Genomic DNA, 21,445 nt, shown 5'->3' with positions numbered 1-21,445 from the left:
ATATATATATATATATATATATATATACCTACGTACATTTAATATTTTCCCTCCTTAGTCTTCTTTCCCCTATCCAAGTTGTTCTTTCCTTTCGAGCCCTTTGCTCCCTTTTCATTATACAATATCTATTGTACATTTTGTATCTTATTACACTTTCAGTTTTTTTTTACACTAGAGAGACAATAGGATATTTACAAATGTTAGTTTAATTTATTTCACTTATGAATATGGTCTCAAGTTGACTCCGTTTACCTATAAAATCTTTAATATTATCCTTCTTTATAGCTGAGTAGTATTCCATTGTATAAAATACCACATCTTTTTTATCCATTCTGTAGTTGATAGGCATTTGGACTGTTTCCAAGATCTGGCTATTACAAATTGTGCTGCTATAAACATGGGTGCACATATATCAATGTAGCATGACATTCTCAATTTTGGTGGGAAACTTGTTTGATCATATTTTGCAAGCTTATATCTCATAATCTGAACAACTATTCTGAAGATAACAATATACAATATAGTTAAATGTTATTAATCTATTGTTTTGTTTTAAATTCGTATCATCATTTGTATTGTTGTTCAGTTTTAAAATTGAAAATGTGTATATGCTAAACTACCAGACAACTACAAATTTCCATAAATCATTAAAAACACCATGCATCCTGAGAGCTTCTGGAAAGATGGTGGAACAGTAAGCAGCAGAAAAAACAGCCTCTCTGAGAGAAGCAGCCCAGGTGCTGGAATATAGCATCGTAGGGAAGACAAGAAGGAAGTGGGTCCCCTAAATTCAGAAAGAACCTAAAGTGAGAATTGAAGTCCACAGAAAGAGTAAAAAAGAAAAATTTAAGCAAAGAAGAAGACAGTAGCTGATGGTGCTTTCACCCAGAGCCACACCCACCATGTGAGAAGAAGCGTTGAAACCTGGGGATCCAGGATCATGGTGACAGTGGTGGCTGGCAAGTCCAAAGGCCTCTGCAAAGAGATGCAGTGGCAGAGTTGAGCAGTGGACATGGAGAACTGCACTAGGTGGCAGTGACTATAGAGGACTCAGTCTTCCTCAGGAGGGGGCAGTTAGCCAGGAACCATTTCGGAGTTGGACAGTATAATCCTGGAGCCAGAACTTCAGCAGGCTTCCTTCAGCCTCTCAGCTCAGAGAACAGTGGTGGAAATTGCTTGGACTAAGTCTTACCCCTGTACACAATCCAGCAGCCATTGCTGAGGTTTCCTTAAATCTATCCCCAACCAGCTCTGCCCCTGCATGTACTCTCTGTGATGGGAGCTCCCTGCTGTTAACCAGTTTGGGAGGGAAGTGGCAGTTTGCTTCACCCTTGTTTGTCCTCAGCCAGACACTATCGAGCCAAAGCAGGCTGGGAAAAGCAGCAGACAGACCTATACAAGCACACCCAATGGTCTTGATCAGATATCTCTAGCCAGCACTAGCTTAGAAAAATCAAATAGTTTCCTTCAGAGAAATTGTAGCCAACACAGGAAGTTCTGGGGACCCCACTACCCACTTGTCTGGAAGAAACCAGGAATACACAAGAGGAAGAAGGCAATCTCTGGCCTCTAGTCCAAATAGTTCTGGTCCAGGAGTTGTAAAACATGGAAGAGGTCATGAGTTGCCACCTGAAGCTTATGAAGTGATGACAACTGAAGTAAAGAAACAACTTCATGAGGCCATAAAAGAAATTAGAACAGAAATACTATCTCAAGTAAAAGAAGAAATGAGAAACATAATAAATGAATTCCTAAGCAACTCTAAAAAGACAGAGATGGAAGAATACAAAAATTATGGAGAAAAATAAAATTATGAGCATTCCTGCAATTCAGATAACTCTTATTAATGTTTTCAGATGGGGGCCACCAACAGAAATAATGACGTAAGAATATAAGGCAATTCATTTGTCAATGAATTTTGTTAACTTTTCATTAGTTTCAATCAAACATATGAACTCTTTCTTATCTAATGTATTCCCATAGGATACTCATTAATGTGAACTGAATTATTCATTGCTAATGGTCACATAGGTTAAAAAAAATATTTCATGAGTCATACAAAGTTAATAGGAAACAGGAGAGCATGCTTACAAAGACAACTTACAATCGTCAAACAGGAGTGATCACCCCAGAGGAACAATTGCATGCGTGAGCTCTGAATCCAGATGAGCTAATATGGAGTTGATGAGCTGTCCAGAGACAGCTGACAAGTTCAGGGATGAGAAACCGGCTAAGCACTTTGTCCTTGTGGCCTACCTTTTATCCTTTAGATGCTCCATAAAGGTAGACCTTTGCCTATGATGTATTTAGCCATTTGTAAAAAGATTCTAGCTCTAGTGTAAATTATTTTTGTTAAGCTTAATATTGCATTTTTGTTTCTGTATTTGAAAGCCTATAGGGATGTTTCTTTCAAATGGTACACACACACACATGCATGTGCACAACAAACATATATATATATATATATATATATATATATATATGCATACATACCCATAAGAAATGTTGAAACAACAAACATTTGAAATTTAATATAAGTTAATTGGTAAAATTATATACAGCAATCATATACTCCTGCTGAAAATCATTTATATGCAAATATATTTATAGATGTGAATAATCTTTAGTAGCTAAAGTATATTCTGATTACTCTTCAATATAAAAAGTTTATGTATTTTATTCTGCCTCTTACTTAAATTACACTTGCAGATATCCAAAAGGAAGCAGAAACTAGCCACTCAGTACACCTATAATGAAATTAATTTCTGATGGTAGAGTGATGGCTCACTGGCTGTCTTCTAATAATAAGGACTCCACCTGCAGCCCTCATCAACTCATAATCAAAAAGCCAGAGATGTGTATTGAAATGTACTGGTGCCCTCTCAAGTGACAAACAATGGAAAATTGGGTGAGATAGCAGTTTCTAGGACATTGCTAACAGGGATTGCATTAAAATCTTCAATATAAGCACCTTTGAGGTCTTAAAGAAAACGGCTATCAGAAGAGAAATTGGCAGTCAGGCTTGAGTAAAGAAGGCTGTCATCTGTGTGCAGGAACTGGGATATTAAGCATTTCACTGTTCACTAAACAACTTAACCTGGCTCACCTTGGGAATCCAGCATGTGCCCCCAAATTACCCTTGAAATAATACTGGAATTTACGTCCCAGAAAAAATGTTCTCTTAGGACCCCAAATTATCTCAGTATTTAAGAAAATATTAGATCTTCATTTGAATTTACTATGCTCATTTAAGGTGGCTGAAGACTGCAGGTGAAAAAATAACCAATTATGGAATTTGACTTTTTTCTCTTGAGTTTTCTATAAAATAAAAGATTTTACAAATGCAGACTTCAGATAATTAATAGTACTCACAGCACTTTGTCTTCTATCCAGATTCCCACAGCTCCTGATGATCCTCATGATGTCAGGAAAACTATTACATTCAGGAATTCTCATCAGATGAAATGACCATTTTGAAATTTATCTTTGCTTAGTGCTTAAATTATAATAAATGCTTTTTCAACTAACTATGTTTTTTTCCCAACTAGGCTGTGTGGCATTATCACCAGTTCAAAGACAAAAAAACTAAGACAATAAGCATCAATGAAACAATCAAGTCTATAGTCCCACAAATGATAATATTGTGGCATCAACTAAGGTTCAGTATTTTCTTTATTTTTTGTTATGTATTTTATAGATAACTACACCAAATAGCCATAGTCTGTCCGTCTCTTTTGTTGAGTCCTAATTCTCAGATTCAAAGATCCCTCATAATTTTTGTTAGCATGACTTAAAGGAACTTTAACTGTGCTAAGCTAAGGGCAGTGGCTCACAGCTAAAAGTCCAGCACTCTGGGAGGCTAAGGCAGAAGGATTAGAAGAGTGAGCCCAGTTTGGACAACTGTGCAACTTATTTGATTTTTCCCACAAAATTTAAAAAAAAATAAAAGACTTGAGATGTAGCTCAGCCAAAGGGCTGAGTTTAATACCTAGTAACTCCCTCAGCAAAGAATAATCTGTTCACAATGTTTTTGTGCTTGATCATCCTATTTAAAATCAAGTCAAGTTACAGATTAGTGTGACAAATATTAAATTACAATCAACTAGCAGTAAGAAGTTCTGATATGCTTTCATACAGCAGGCTATCTATCTCCAAAACAAAGAAGAAAGGTTTTGAAAGTTTGAGGAAATTATAAATGTTTGAGGAGATAGGTATGTTCAATCTCATTTGAACATTTTACAATGTCTGCATGTAGAAAACATCACATGGCATGCCATAAGTATGCAGCGTTTATTTTTATATGCCTAAAGTTAAAATAACTTTAGCTATTTTTTCTAGCTTTTACCTTTAAATGATAAGAGACTGGAAATACTGGCATAGGTTTACTTTCCATTGAAACACAGACAACACTAGCTTGTCTCCAAACTCACCATGTTAAATGTCTTTGATAACATTTCTTTGATATATTTCTTTGATAACATTTTTTATTTTTATGCTCTGAAATTTCAGAAAGTTTTTATTAGCATGAATTTCCTTTCATTTATTCTACAGGTGACCTCTGGAGCATCTGAAGATTTCTTCTTTTGATTATGTGTAATTAATTTAAACATTTCTTGTAAAATATTAACATATTTTTACATGCTTTAACTATATTTCCTACATGCTAGACTAATCTATAACTAAATTTTCCTCTGTTTTATTTGTCTGTTTTGCATTCTTTATTATGGTCAACTTACAGCTGTGTGCCTGTACTATGCATGATTTCAAAATGCTCTTTCTTGCTCTCTTAGATTTATCTGTTCATAGCATTTGATTCTTATTTTGCAAATTTCTCTACATTTGCCAATCATAATATCTAAATTATCTTCTCATTTATGTAACCATTCTTGATCATTCGTTTATATTTTCTGAATTGAAAACTGTTTAAGTATGAGGTATTTAGTTTCTCCATTTTGCTAATATAAGTTGGTTTCCCTGATCTGTTTCTCTCTAAAATGGAAAACTTGCCATGATGGATCCAACTCATCCAGAAATAGGTGGTGCTTCAGGTTTTGGTGGTCAAATATATTGCTGATAAGCAGCAGAGGCCAAACTATGAGAAGTTCTCGTCAAGGATGGCAACAGTCACACTTAGAGCCTCAGTGTTTCTTTAAATATAGCTCAAAGTTTCCTTTACCATTTTAAACAACCTTAAAGCATGAATAAATCCTTATAGTTACAATATTTAAAGTTCTTATGGTTATGATTCCATGTGTCCAATGTTTGTTGGTGGAAAATCTTAGAAATCAGTAATCCATTCAAATTATGTTCACCATTACTCTGTAGTTCTGTATGTGATAACTGTGGTCACAGTAAAAAGTCATGGAACTTCATAAAAGTGTCAGTGTTCAAGTGAAATAGTCTCAGATCCACATATTGGTTCTATGTTTAACTTTATGCACTTGGTGCATAGAGTCCTCAAGCTAGTGAAATTAATCACAAAGTAAGGAAAATTATGATATAACTGCTGTAACACAATGAATTAAATATCACACAGTGATATATATTTGGGAAAGAAGGATGATGAATAGTCAAGGAAAAAGAAAGACCTGGGAGAAGAAATAGAGCACTAAGACTCAGCAGTTAATGGTACATAAAGGAAGATTATAGCACCTGCTGTGAAGGGATGCAAAGGGATGCAGTTGCCTAACTGAATGTGTGTAAGTAGGAGTAGTTATTGCATGGCACTAATTATTAGAGAATGAGTGAAAAAGGAACTGGTAGCAACTTGTGCTGAAGAGATTAAATCAAGTTGTTTATTAGTTGCTTTCCATCTCTGGAACAAAATATTCAACAACCAAAATTTAAAGGAGGAGAAGTTTACCCCGACACAGTTTCGATGAGTTCAGTCCATGACTATTCAGCACCAAGGCACAAACAGCACAGCCGAATGACAGAGCAGAAGAATTCTGCTCATGGAATTGTGATTAGAAAACAGAGCCACAGGAGGAGCTATGAACAAGAATACACCCTCGTGGGTTGAGCCCGCAGTGATCAATGACCTCGAGGCAAGCCCTTTTGAACAGCACTTTCAGGTATGAATTCTTCACTGGAGTGATCTGTCAATCACTATAGCATCCTTGCCTTCCAGTCACGTCCCCACATCCCTGTTTCTAAACACATGGCTTTTGGGGCACATTCTAGATCTGTACCATAGCAAGTAGCCTGTAAGTTATCTTGTCAGTAATGTGAAGACTGGCAACAGGAAATTCATTAAGGACACTTTCTTAGCCAGGTAAAGTACTGAAGAGAAAACATTTCCCTGGAACAACAGTATGGGTATTTCTATCAGTGGCAAGACCCTCTTCATAAGGAAATGTGTCAACTCTGGAATGTAGTGGGGAGTCTCCAGTAGGAGGAGAAGGGAAACCTAACAGGTTTCTTCAGACATTAACATACGTCTAGAAGATATTTTGTAGAGGTGAATTAAAATAAACTTCTGCATAAAACAATATATCTGTCATTGATAAAAGAGCATTCTTAAAATATTTTTAAAAAGAGAATGTGTATTTCATTATTTATTGAATTTACTAGCTGTAAGTGTACAAAAGCCAGATTTTAACTTTGTTTCCTGTTTTGTGTGAAAGATCTTAGTTCAAAGCACAGATAAAACACATGTGAAGTTAGTGCAGAATAACAAATAGATACAAAGAACAGCTTGAGAGAATCTAATTCAGAAGTGAAATCACAAGATGGGCTTTCATTCTCAATCAAGACCACAGTCATCACAGTCTGGATAGCTTGGTAATGAGCCCAGCACACGATCATCTGAGATAAAAACACCATGTCCGGCAGCCCTTTCTCCACGGCAATCACAGAGACCAGATGCCAGCCTTTGAAAGACCTTTGCTAGCAGCAGGATCCGATTCACTGGCAAGCTTTTCAAATAGTTTCCCTGGCAGCTTTGAAAGTTGTGCTAAGTCAATTATGTGATTAGTCTCTTTGGGGAGCCTGAGTTTGCTTATTTTCCTCTCTGCCCTATCTTTGAACAATACTGCTTCTCGTGAAGGCAGGTAACTCTGCAGTTCCAACCAGTGTAGGCCACCAGTTACCCAAGAGAGGACATTTTTATTTATTAAACTGAAACGTAATCAGATTTCTTTAAAAAATTACCTAAAGATAAATACTAGGTAGCCAGGGAAAAACAAAACAAAAAAACAAAACAAAACAAAAAAATGTACCTTCTTTTTTGATTCTGGGTGCCCGGCTACCATTCTTGGTCCCTGTTCCCATTTTAGAGTCTCCAATTTGTTATTTTATCAAAGTCACCAGCCACTGCTTTGAAAATCCCTCCAAAATTCTGCCTCATGGTAGAATTATAAAAAAAAAAAAAAAAACAAAAAACCTAGGCATATACAAGAGGAGAAGATGAAGGAACATTAGGAATGGGTCATCGGAAATATCTTTCTACTTTATATACCTATAAATATTTTACCAAAGCATAGAGTCTAAAAACAGGGTTTTGGTTTAATAAATGTGTTTACATCACAAAAAAATGAGGAAAACCTACAACAAATAAGCCTTTTCAGTAAATCCAACGACCAATGTGCTAAGTTTTATATAACATACGTTTTCCTTCAAACTCACACCTTATACACAAGTAAAAGCAGTCATCTTTGGAAAGACAGCTTTCTATGCATCGAGGAAAATTTGACCTCCCTACCATTCTGTTAGCACTATACATGACAGTCTGAGTTTTGCCCTGTTAGGGTCACGAAAAGTAAATTGAAAAAGAAGATCCAGTAGTCAACCAAGGGAATACAGTCACGCTGATATTCAGTACACCTGTGATTCTATACTATGCATAAGTCTATTTTCTAGTTCATTTTATGTAATCTATAATTTTTCCTTGATATTATTTAATGTGAAAAATATATGTTTATCCTATATTGGGTTATAGGCAATTAAGTTTTTATTGTATTACCTACTGTCCTTTCTACTCAGGACCCTGAAGAAATCACCCTAAAAATGTACTATTTTAACTGTGAATAGTGGTGGTATATTGGACTTAGAGAACTGAAAAACAACACCAAAAAATATATTTGGATGAAGGTTACTTGGCTTAATTTTCCATTGCTACAAATTCAGAAAATATATCAAGGTTGCATATAAATAGCTGCTTAAATTAAAATTTCACATTAACAATGTAGTTGATTTATCATTGCTTTTATTAGTAAACATGTCCTCTAACTCTGAAAGCCTTTCTATATTTTAATGACAGTGCATTTCGATGTATTAAAGTGTAGGTCACCATGAAGTTAAACACCTAATAATAAAATCATGGTCATTGTATCTTTTTGAACACTCTGTACTGCAGCATGGCTTTTTCCCCCTTCTATCTCATCTGGCATAGAAAGTCTGCCTCATTCAAGCAGAGGTTGTTCTCACTGGCTTCAAGGGTGGGGAGCAGGTGTGTTCAACCTCAGGACCCTTCCTCCTTAGCCAAGGGTACTGAGAAAATTACAAATGAGCTTGACTTGATCTCCAAACAGAGCAGACAGTGCTCATAAATCTTATGCATCACAGCATCCCCTGCTAGATTTTTTAGCTAGGCAAGTTTGAGAGAAGGTTACACAGAATTTTCCTATGCATTTTTCTCCTTTTATTATTTCTGCTGGTATAAGAAAAATAGAGGAAATTTAAATTTTAACTCTTTCAGCAATTCTATTTTGTTATTATGAAGTAAAGCATTCATCACTCAAATTGATTGAAAATTTAATAAAGAACTACTTAATGTGTAAGCTGTAAGTTTAAACTGGTTTGTTAGAAATTTTAATTTCATTTAATTTGCAATGCTGGGCATGGAACTCTTGGACCTGTACACATTATGCAAGTAGTGTAGCATTGTGATCTACTTCCTGCTCTGGAGAGTTTTATTTTACTATGGTGCTAAAGGAGAGATTTGGCAGATACCTGCTTTGAAGAGTATGGCATAAGGGCACTAATCCAACATTTCAGGATAGTATATTCTGAATTGACTTTCAAAGACCTACACATTTAAAGATGAGACAGTACAAGACGTTTTGTGTTTTAGTAATATGGGAAAATACTCTTTTACAGTTTAAAAGAACATTTTCATTTCACCTGGATACCATCCAAATTTCAACAACAAATACATTAGTAAGAAGTATATTTATAGTACACTGGTTTTGTCCATTTTCACTTTATCTAATATGTTTCAACCAGTTTACATTGTAAAACATTTTGAGGTACTTGGGATTAAACTCAAGGGCTCATATGAAGCTACATGCCTGGCACTTTTTTGAATTTCTATTTTGAGAAAAGGTTTCTGCTAAGTTGGTAAATCGTCCAGGCTTGCCTCAGGCTCTGAAAGTGCTGGGATTGCAGGCTTGCACCTCTCCACTCAGCTAGAACAACTTTATTTTTAACCACTGTTGCTACTGTAAATTTCTCAAATATACTTGATCTTTGACAAATAAATAAAAACTCAAATTATCTTTGATATTCACACATTTACACAGTGTTTTGCATTTTCATCTTTTACCAACTCTGTATCATTTGAACCTTATAGGAACTATGTAGACTGGTAAGCCAAAGGATTGCGAATCCTATAGATGTAGCATTAAAAGTCCAGAGAGATATGGTGAATTTCCCAAGATACTAGGCAAAACTGCCAGCATCTAATGGTTCCTAGACCTAAAACCAGTGATCTCTAACCAGTGCCCTTTAATATTTTTATCTCGTGCTTTTAGGTTACCATGTAGGACTGCATTGCAGTTTCCTCTAGACAATTGCTTTCAGGCGTAAGAAACTTCATTCTTTTCTATTTGATGATAGGAATATAGTTGGAAAGTACTGCTATAAACTACTAATGCTTTTAAAAGACAGTTACCAATATAGTGTAAATCTATTTAATATGTTAATATATACTTAATCTAAAAAGATTTTATAGTGGAGTTATTAAATCTTATCAAGTAGAGTCACCTACAGTAAATTTATTTTTTCTTCAAACCATAAAGCAGTTCCTGACCAAATATACCTCATCTTTAGGAAGAAAACAAATAAAAAATAGAAGAACCTGTGTATGTATGGGTCCAGTGATAGATAAATGATAGATGATAGATACATAGACTTTGTTTGATTCTTAAATTTTAATAAATGTATACTTCCTTAGCCACTTTCCTCTTAAATTAATATTAAATATATGTATGGAAGATATGGATATAATTGAAGTTAATTTATACTCAATGAAAGCATAACTTTTGGGTGTTTATCTGTCATTCACAATTTATGAGATATTACTCTGTGAATTTTCTCATTGCAGTTCTCATAATAAGTTTGATAATTACCCATTGTAATATTATTAGCCTCAATATTCAAGGGACAAAGTATTTGTGATGCATAACTCCTTCTCCAACAATTTCAAGTATCAGCCTGGAACTTCCCAAAATTTCTAAGAAGTTATCCTGAATAACAACATCATTCTGCCAAATAACTCTTTTGCTAATATTTATCACCTGATCTCTTTTGTAATAATCCCACAATTTTGCGATACATTCTTTCCATCTTTTTAATTTATATATAATTGATACAAAATGAATTAAACAGGTCTCCCTAACTAGGAGTCATCAGTTTCATTTACATCTTCAAACAATCAGAATTCTCATTTCCCCCTAAAGCAATATTTTAAAAATTGGCCTCAGTTTTCAATATAAAAATTGCTTAATATCACAAAGTTATTAAGATGCGTGATTCCTCCCAAGGCCAAACGGCATTTCATCACACAAAACTCCTCATCACTGATGCCCCTCTTCCTGTGGTGTGTTGGCTGGTGAATCTCCCTCATACCAGGAGATGACAAGCTCTCTGCAGGGGAGGAAGCCACACAGCACCAAATTGGAACTGCGGACACAAAATGTCACATGCCCAGAATATATTCATAATTTAGCCTGCTGCTTTATCTAGTACCAGATTTTATCAAGAATAGTATCAAATGTGCTCCACGACCCTGAAGTCACACTCAATTCCTATTCCCATAATACATATTTCTTACATTAAAATCCCTTCAGAGCCCCAGAGCTCACAGAGTGTTTTTCAGAATGACAGATGACTCTCCCTTACAGAGACTGATCTCAGAGACTGCCTCAGTGTAAGTTTTGGACAGTGTTCTATGATGAATTTCAGTAACAACTGTTACTCTGCCACTTACAGTCTAATAGCCAAGCTTCAGTGAAGAGATTTGACGTGAAATCCCTTGCCTTAAATTCAGTGCTCTGGACAACATTGTACTTACCTGTCTAGCAGACATCTTTCCCGCCCTGCTCCTTGATTTGTGACAGATGATTAACTTCATAATCCTCTGACTGACAAACAAGGAGCAACCACCATCTGCAGAGTGCCTAAATTGGGGGGCATCTTTTTTTCAGCCTTTTTAAGGTTAATGTTTTCAGTAATGCTTTGGCCTAAAAATGCCAACATCCCAAATCATTTCTTCCTAAAATCTCTGTATTGATGGACAAAAGTTTTAAAAAAAGTTTCCATTTTCATAAATTTCAACATTTTCAAATTCACCTGCAGATACACTTCTAAGCCTTATTCTACCATAGCCAACATCACGGGAAAGCGCAGAAAAGAGGATACAATGAGTTGGTGTTCACAAAATATCTTCCAAATTATCTATCTGCTCTTTCATTTAGTCAGTCATCAGAGTTTGTTAGGAATTTACTGTATGTCTGTTTGTGTTTCAGTCACTAGCTCTGAACAACGTTAAATAAAAAAGAATTAAGTTGAAAGAGATTGAAAGGAGTAAATATGAACTTTGAGAGGAAAGTTGAGAAAACTTACTTAAATTATTCTAAATAGCCAGAGGGGCTGATATCATTTGCTAAGATTAAGAGCACTAGATAAAGAAGCAGCAAATAACAGTTCTAAAATTATGAGTTGTTTAAGCACCTAGAAATTATCACATTGACCATTGGATAAACAGATCAGGAAGAGGTTAGAGATGTAAGTACTATGTGAAGTTCCATCTACTTACCATATAGATGCCATTTAAAGATATTGGCTTTGTTGAAGTCATTTGCACAGTGACAACAGAAAGAAAAGAAATGTGTTAGGAGTGAATGGTGAGCGATACAGAGGACAGAAATAATGAGGAGGAGGTCTCACAAAGGAGACTGAAGCATGAAGGAGGAAACCCACGGTGTGCTTCCTGTTCATATTCACTTAGGCTACAGGAATCATTTTGGGACATGAATGGTTGTGTTGCCCATAAGAAAAAGTTCCTATAGTTCGTGTAGTCTAAGGTGCACTTTCTTCCCACATTTATAGTTCTGAAAAGTGTGTGCATCAGGGTTTTATTTTGGGGAAGGGTTTGGCAGTAACTGGTGATTAAACACAGGAAGATTCACATGAAATAACACCGTTTATCCTTTGTTTTTAAACAAAGGAAGAGTCAGAATTTCACTAAGTAGTGAAGTTGTACTGGCTGGGCTCAGACTTTCAATCTTCCTGCCTAAATCTTTTTTTATACCACAGATACACATCATCATACTCAGATTAATATGCATTTGATAATGTGGCATTTCAGAATTGTGTCACAGTGTAATAGACACAGTTTTTTATTTACTGTTGCTACATAAAATAATAGCACACCTTGCAATTAATGCTGTCTCACATTCAATAAAATTTAGGGCTCTGACTATGACATAGATCATACTAAGTCATGTTAGTGACATTTCTCTTTCAGCCTCTCTCTCTGACTCTCTCTCTCTCTCTTTGCATTTTTCTTTTTCTCTCACTCTACAAAATCACCATCATCATCACTGTGAGCTTTCTATCTTAAGTATTATTGTGAATTAATAAGGCAAAATTCACTTTATTAGTAAAAAATATTAAGGAGGTAGCAAATTAATTAGTTCCAACACTTGATATCTGAGAAGGATATTCTAAATTCCTACGGCACCCTATCTGTATGTTTCACATTGCATGTGAAACTTTATACTTTGAAGGTTAAACAGTATATTTAGTTTATAAAGACATCAAATGACAAATTCCCATCTAGAAAGAAAATAAATTATTCTTTTAAATTTTGCAGCTAAGACATCTTGATAAAAGGCTGTTGAATGTTTCCAATTTGCTAGAAATAAACAACATGACCTATGACAAAATAGTGAAAACTTGGTGCCTATGTCAATTTTACACAATTTTATCTTCAGTCGTTAAGCATTATTTTTACATGAAAATGGGTCCTAAAATATATATAAACTGAAGCATTATCCAGAGACCTTGTAGTCAATTTTATATTTATAACACAACGTTGTTTTTGCACTATAGCAAGATGATATTTCTGCCTATGTTAAAAAAATTATTGCCAAATATGTTGTAAACATATGCGGAGAATATGAGTCATGCATTTAATTTTTGCTGCCAATAACTTTTAAATCATGGGAAATGAAAATAGTATTTCATAGTTAGTTTTACTTCATAATTTTCTTTAGCTTTGTTTTCATCACTTTGTCAAGTTATTATTCTGCTTCAGAACTGAAGATGAACAATGTGTTGGTTTACCATTTTGTAAACAAGTATTCATTCAGTGTCACTAAGTTTTTCAGCTGCAAGAATGAGTCAAAGATCAATTAAGCACAGGACCCATAATGGATTACAACACAAAAGTCTTCATTCATTTGAATTTAGAAAGAGGTCGTTGGTTTAATCTGTCTTCCAAACTCTAGGTCAGCAGACTGGAGGCTATCAGCTGCCACCCTTTTTGCCATCTCCAGTCAGTCAACTTTAATCAGCCATGCAGTTGGAGTTTAGAGTAAGGAAAACAGTATTTCTCGCTTCTCCTACTAACACTGATGGTGAAAACAAAATGCATTTTGTTTTCAAATTTTACATAAACAGTAAAGTCCATGTTTCATATATTATTCAAACCTTGCTCTTTAACAGCCATATATTCATGAAGTTAAATGTATTTCAGTGGATAGTTAAACATTATTTGCCTTTAAAATGGAATTACATAAAGGTTATAATGCAAGTGTAACTCAAAAACATTTCTCCCAGAAATCCTTAATTTTTACTCAAATGACATGTCTAGTTACATGAAATGAAATAATGGTCTGTAGAGCATGATTCCCCAAAGCAAACAGAAGCAGTTTGAATTTCAAGGACTGGAGTATAGATTTTTACAAAAATAGGTGCAAGTTAGAGTGAGACACAACAATCTGTCTACAGATACAGTGCAAGGCAGGCAATAAGAGCAGAACCACGTAGTTCACTTGAGATAGGACGCAATATACAAAGTCCGAAATTGGGCACTTGGTTTCAGTTGAGCGAGCTCTCCCTCCCTGTCTCCCTCTCTCCCTCTCTCCCTCTCTGTCTGTCTGTCTGTCTCTCTCTCTCTCTCTCTCTCTCTCTCTCTCTCTCTCTCTCTCTCTCTCTCTCTGTGTGTGTGTGTGTGTGTGTGTGTGTGTGTGTCTTCAAACAGGGATTCTTCACTGGTGATGTCCCTTGGTATTCCCAGAGCTGTCCTACAGAAATGCTATGCAGTTTAACTGCGAATGTCATTATTTCTCCTTCTTCAGTCTTCTCCCTCTTCCCTCTCCTAACTCCTTCACCGTGATTGTGGCCTTATTTTTAATCTTGATTTAAGTCATATAGGTAGAATTTATCGACATATTTCATCTGAGTTAATTTTCTTTAACATCTGGTTTTGTTTCCATGCTTCACTTATACTTGTAAAAATTAGTTTTTAGCATATTCTCCAGCAGTACAATATATGGTTTTTGGAATCAATGTTTGTACTGAAAGACTTGATAGGTTTCATATTATTTTATTAAAATACATATTCAGTTTTCTATTTTACTTCTTCCTCTAGGGAAAAAAAAGAAGAAAAGTTTTCTATAAATGCTACGATCTTTGAGTGGACAAGCTATGATAAGTATGAAGAGAGATCATGATAGAGGGTCAAATGCATAGATTAAAGCACACAGCAAACCAATGTTCCAGTTGAAGATGACAAGCCACAGCAAGAAATACAACAAAGTATAGACAAATTCACTACACAAAAGTCAATAAGGTAAGTGACAGAGTTGAGCAAATTCAGAAAGAAGATTGTAGGGCCACTAGCTTACAGGAAGTGGACTGGGAATTTTATCTCCACCTGCTTCTTTCTCTTTAGAGACTCTAAGTCTATGAATATCTATTTATGCCCACATGATGTGTGTGTGTGTGTGTGTGTGTGTGTGTGTGTGTACTGAATATGTGTGTATATGTATAGCTTGAACAGAGAAAATGGAGGGATACATGAGCTTTCCCATTATTGCCCAAAAGTTTGATCTTTCAGTTTATTGGTCACTGCTTTTAATTATCAGTTTATTACATGGATGGAACTTTAGTAGGATGAACATGGGGATGTATGTCTTAACAGTGGAAAATTCTTTATTGTTACTAAAGTTTATTATACAACTCCTACATATCAATGATAATATCCTATTAATGTTGATATATATAGAAATAAAACATATAGTACTTACCAAGACCTCATGATATGAATTAGAAGGCAGAAAAATAAATTAACAACTACTTATATAGTCATCATTCTAATATAACAGAAAATGCTCTGCTTCCCGGAGATATAAGATGGGTGTTGGTCTCTGGCAATGTAAAGTGCTAGTACGCTTCACTTTCTGTTTTTATGGTGCCCAGGTAACCTCTAGTTTATTTCAGTTCTTGTTGCTTCGGTTTCCCAGAAATGGCTGATCACTATGATCACACTGTAAGAAACAATCCCCAAATGACAAGCCACTTAGCCCCTGTACTGTTGCTTTGTAACCCCATAAAAACCTTTCTATGAGCCTTCAAAGCCTGAATTCTTTGGAATTATCTCAATTGGGGCTACTGGCATAACCAACGCTGATTCTTACCTCAAACCTCAGTTGTACTCAATTCTTGGTCAGAAGTTTGCAGTGCTGCTCAGTTTTTGGTCAAAACTTTGTTGTTATACTATTTTATGTGATAATTTGGACTGATATATACATGAAGGCACATACTCCAGGTAGAATAAATTATCACACTAGATATTATCAAAGGAATAATGCATATACAAGATAGTGCATAGCACAATAGGCTACATGAGAGATGTAGTCATATCATAGGTAGTGCACGTTTCACTTTATTAAAGAATCAGTGAAAGTGATTCATAAAACCCTGAATGGAAAGAGAAAAGTCAAGTGGCACCTTACAAAGGGCCAATCAGATAAAACCAGGTGTATTTAGAGATGGAAGTTTAGTTATCTGGAGTGCAAAGTATGTGTTAAGGGGAAAAGAGATGTATATAAAATTAAAATATTGCAGATTAAGATTTATTTTGAACTGTCTTAGTTACTTTTCCTGTTGCTGACAAAATACTCAACACCCAAAATCAAAGCAGGAAAGTTTTGTTTCAGATCAGTTTGTAGAATGTACAGTCTATTGTTGGCTGACTCTAAGGTGGGGTGGCATGGCAGAGGGGCCTTGTAGAGGAGAAACAATCCATGACAAAGTACTAGCAGCAGCAGCAGCAGCAGCAGCACCAATGCTTCATTTTGGTCTTTTTTATTCTACCCAGGCAATAAGTCTATTGATTAGTGTGGAACCTTAATCATGAAGATTCAATGAATGACGTATGAGAGAATGGCTAGTTCAGTGTGTGACATACCTTACAAAATGTGTACTAATTCATTCATTCATCCATTGCATATAATTTAATTACATCTCATTAATTGAAACAAATCAGCTGTATGAAGCTAATTTAGATATCAAAATATTGTCCATGATATTCACAGCATAAATTCTTCACTTCCCAATGTGTAAATTTATTTCAGACAATACTATATAATGTAAGCCTGGAAGATAGAATCATTTCTTTGTGACTTGTCTTGTAAAAACATTAAGCAGACTCTAGATTCACTTGCCAAGTTTAAGCCTTTTGTTGAGATGAATAACTGGTTCAATTTATAATATTTATATATACATTTCTCATTCTTCTGAGTATTTTTTTCTTCTGAGTATTGTGATACTGACATTGTCAAACCTTTATCAAAGATGAATAGGGATATTGAATCTAAATATATCTTTCAAATGATAGAGTAAATCTAAGATATGTTTCAGTTATAAAAATAATTCTGCTAAAATGTTGTTTAAGGGTAAGTTTCCCAAAAAGAAAACCATGATGGTTTACTTGATGCATGTGGTTCACTAAAGAGAAACCTGATGGAAAGTAAAGGAAACAACTCTGGGTAGGGGAAAGAATCTTGGACATGGAATCTGCACAAGTTTAGGCATAGTCTGATCCTGTGTGGGTCATCTGGAAAGTGAATGGTATCACAGAGTTGTCTGAGTTTGAGGTGAAGTGGCAGGACTTTCACTCCCTGGGTCCGTCAGTAGTGTTCTCTAGAGGGTGCAGACCCACAGGAATTCAGGGGAAGGGAAGCCAGTCAGCTCAGGGAGGCTGTCCTCAGTGTGTGGTCCTTAGGCCAGCAATCACACTGACTGATTAAAAATAGTACATTTCTTGTGCCTCAGCCCAGATCTATAAATCAGAAACTCTGGGGAGAACCAAGAAATTGGGGCTTGGATGACCTCTCCCTGTGATTCTGACTCACTCTATAGTTTGAGAAACACTGGCCAGAGGAAAAAACTGAGTCTTCAAAAGCTTTCAGAAGTCTGGTGAAGGGAATCAGGGTAGATCACAAACCGAGGTCAATGCATTTGTTAAATCTTTCATCATATCACAGTAAGTCACCCCTCTTTATGTGCTGTGCTTGTAGCTTCTTGCAACGTGGTTCTTTAATATCTGTCCTACATGCAAATGGTAGACATTGCTTGTTCTGGACACCCAAAAAATATGTCTGCTGCCCTGCCTCAACTTGCTTCCTGTCTCAGTATTCTTCTTCTCTTCTTGGGAGTGTGCTTTTCAAATACAAGCCAAACAACCCAGAGTCCAGAGTCCAGGCTTCCTCCTTCATCTGTCTGCCCTGATCACTCCCTTGGCCAAAGTCCAGGTAAGTGGGAAGAGCCCTTTTGCACCAAGGCCCACTAAAATCATTAAAGCACCTAAACCTAAATCTGCATGCTTTGTCTCACTTGTTTCTTTCCATTGAACACAATAAAGGCCCAATAGTTTCTCCCTGGTCACGTCCTTCTAACCCCCTCCTGGTGCTCTCCTGTGCTGCCCATGCAGTATAGCAAATTCTTGCCCTCAGGAATTCTATTCACCTTCTCAACAGCAATTGCTTTCAGATCCATGCCCATCCTTCTCCTCAATTTTTTTTACTAATATGCTACACTTGTAAATTCCTCTCCATCATAGGCTACTCCATAAGAGTGAACATAGGATTTATAAGGATGAAGTTATATCTCAGTGTCAGCAGAGCACCACTAGGCAACTCACTTCGCTAATCTGGAGTCAAATTTCAATTTGGGAATGAGTAAGAAAGATTCCCAAGTAAAGGCCATATAAAATTCATTGCTCACATAATTATTTAAGCAACATAATTAATGCTCTCCAAATAAACAGAGCAAATATTTGAAATTTTTACATAAAATTTGACTTGGAAAATAAATTCACCTTGTCATTTTTGCCAGAATTTAAATAACATTTTTTACAACATCATACTTTTGTTACAAACATCCCTTCCATATTCAGATGAACAGTCATAATTTTATTATAGAGACTGAAATATGCATATCTCTGACAGGACAATAACAACACTAAATAATTTACTCTTTGCTTTCACAGTAAGACTATGTATGCCTCAGCTGACACAGAGGATGACAAATAATAATAAATATTAAATAAAAATACCAAATGTAAAGAGATTGTAATTGTATTGCAGATAATTTCCTTGCAATAGGAAATATGACATGCACTCTTAGGCATTGATTTTGATTTGAGCATATCTATGAATTGCTCAGAGTCAAAAGAATTACTTTATTATATAGTGATTCTTGTTCATGAATGTATGTTTCAGTTTTGGATGAAGATATTTTATTTATCAAGGACATAAACTCAAAAATGTGAACACAATTCTAGCTCCAATGACCTTGTCTTTCAGGTATTCTCTGGTGTACCAGCTGTGAAAATTGCAGGAGATACATTTATCTTCATCATGTGTGTTGGATAGCAGTTATTGAATTTTTAAAATTAAATAGTTTGTAGACTGCTTTACAGTCCAAAATTTTCTGCCAAGTTTTCTATCTTATGGATGATATATTTGTAGAACCAAAGCACCAGAGACTATAAAACTGGGGCCTAAAAGTGTCTCTCTGTCTCTCTTCCCATGTTTTTGTATATATATTTCATCTTATAATAGTTGCTGTTAACTGTTTGATGCTGAAATTCACTGGTATATATCATGCATAGTAGGTTGTATAGTCTCTAGCGATGAAAGCTGTGTTGCACATCGATGTCATCTCTTGTGAAATGCAAATTAGGAACCAGAGTTTTCACTTTGTTGAGGATTACCAAGCACTACCAGCAAAACTCAAAATTTAATTCTACTTCCAATTTTAGCAGAACAGTAGAAAAATAGGGTTTTGTGTTTACAAAGCCATTATATTAACTTTTCACATAGAAGAACATTTGATGAGTTTATCACTGTCCAGCAAGACTATTGCACACGATGATGTTACAAAATATAATATATATTCTAAGTCACACAATTGGCTTAATTAATACCAGCAGAGAAAAGAATCAGAAATACAATTCAAAATCCACAATACCTTAAATGAGTTAATTTTCCTCTTCTTATAAACTGTTTAAGCATAGAAAATTGCTTTCTGTATTAGAATGGGGAAAGATCATATTCGTCTCTGGAAAAAGAGAAAAGTAGGAGTTGTTAAGCATTGGAATGAGCTCCGAGAAAAGCACCACAGGAGCCTTTGGGGGAGCAGCAGTGGTCAGGATGATTAGGCCATCTGTGCTGGGTGATGTCTGATGATAGGATTATCAAAGTCCAGCTTCTGCTCTCTCACAGAAATTGAAATGTGGACACTCTATCTTTAATTTTTTATAAAACTTCTGTTGAGTCTTTCTTTTTTCTATTGGTATATGTTTGCAGTATGTGATAATTGTATTCTTCTTGGGAATCGGTATATTACATCTCTCATTGCAATTCCTTTACCTGTCCTTTCACCCTCCAGCCCTATCCCACCGTAGGTCCAAGTTGCCTACCCTGTCCACCTCTGTGAAGTCCATCCTCCTTTTCCAAATATCTCTTCATTTTGCTTTTTCAATTATTTATATTTTGAGTACCTCACATAAGAGAAATTATGTGATATTATACTATGTGTGGATCATCTCACTTAACACTAAGTTTTTAAGACACACTTGTTTTCCTACAAATTACTGCAATTTATTCTTCTTTAGGGCTGTATAGTTTCATGGTATGTTATCTATTTCTTGATGACCATATATAAATTAGGGGGCTCCCAGATACTTGGGGAACACATTCCTACACTGTAAAACACGTAGGATTATGAAAAGATCGTAAGTGTTGCACATAGTATCATGATTTTGCCTAATTATTTTTTAAAATGAGAAGTTAGGAAAATGCTATTGTTTTGCTTAGTCTTTTTTTTTTCACTATACATAGGATTTTTCTATGCAGTTCAGGATGACTTGAACTCACTTGAACTCTAGGCTGCCTTCAAGCTCACAGTGATCCTCTTGCCTCAGCCTTCTGAGTTCTGGGGTTACAAGTGTGCACCACCATGCCAGGCCTTATTTAGTCTCAATTTGCCATTACTAACACTTTTTTTGTACTGTGCTTATATAGTATCTCTGTTTTTATCTAGGATGTTAATCTTTCTGCCTGAGGAGTTTCTTTTCTTATTTTCTTAGTTTTCCAACATTTTTTGTCTAACAAAGTTTTTACATTGCCTTCGTTTTTCATAATATCTTGATAAGATAGACTTTAAATTGAAAATTGACTTTTTCCTTCCTTTTGATTCCTTATGTGTAGTCTGCACAGTTTCTGATAAAAAGTGCAATGTCGTATGTAATGGATGTTATGTTTTCTTTATCTCTTTTATGCTGCAGTTTGGATTTATTTATTTATTTATTTATTTTGAGTCGGAGTCTTGCTATGCAGTTCGCTCTGGCCTTGAGCTCACTTTGTAGCCCAGGCTGGTCTCGAACTCTCAACAATCCTCCCACCTCAGCCTCCCAAGTGCTGGGATTACAGGAATAAGCCACCATGCCTGGCTCTAGTTTGGAAATTTTAACTGACATAAAGCCAACTTTATTGATTCTTTATTGAACAGGCGTTTTGTCTGTTCTTTTCATAACCTCATTGAGGGAGGTTATGATATGTGATATTTATGATATGGTGACTTTATTGTTCTTTGACTTTTTCTATGGCTTTAATATTTCCTGTCATTTTCTAAGTGTTCTCCTGTTCTG

Source organism: Cavia porcellus, unplaced genomic scaffold (genome assembly GCF_034190915.1).
Source record: "Cavia porcellus strain 051 isolate PalLab524CR breed Dunkin Hartley unplaced genomic scaffold, mCavPor4.1 scaffold_2, whole genome shotgun sequence".
Classification (NCBI taxonomy): domain Eukaryota; kingdom Metazoa; phylum Chordata; class Mammalia; order Rodentia; family Caviidae; genus Cavia; species Cavia porcellus.
Note: the sequence above shows the minus strand (reverse complement) of the source record.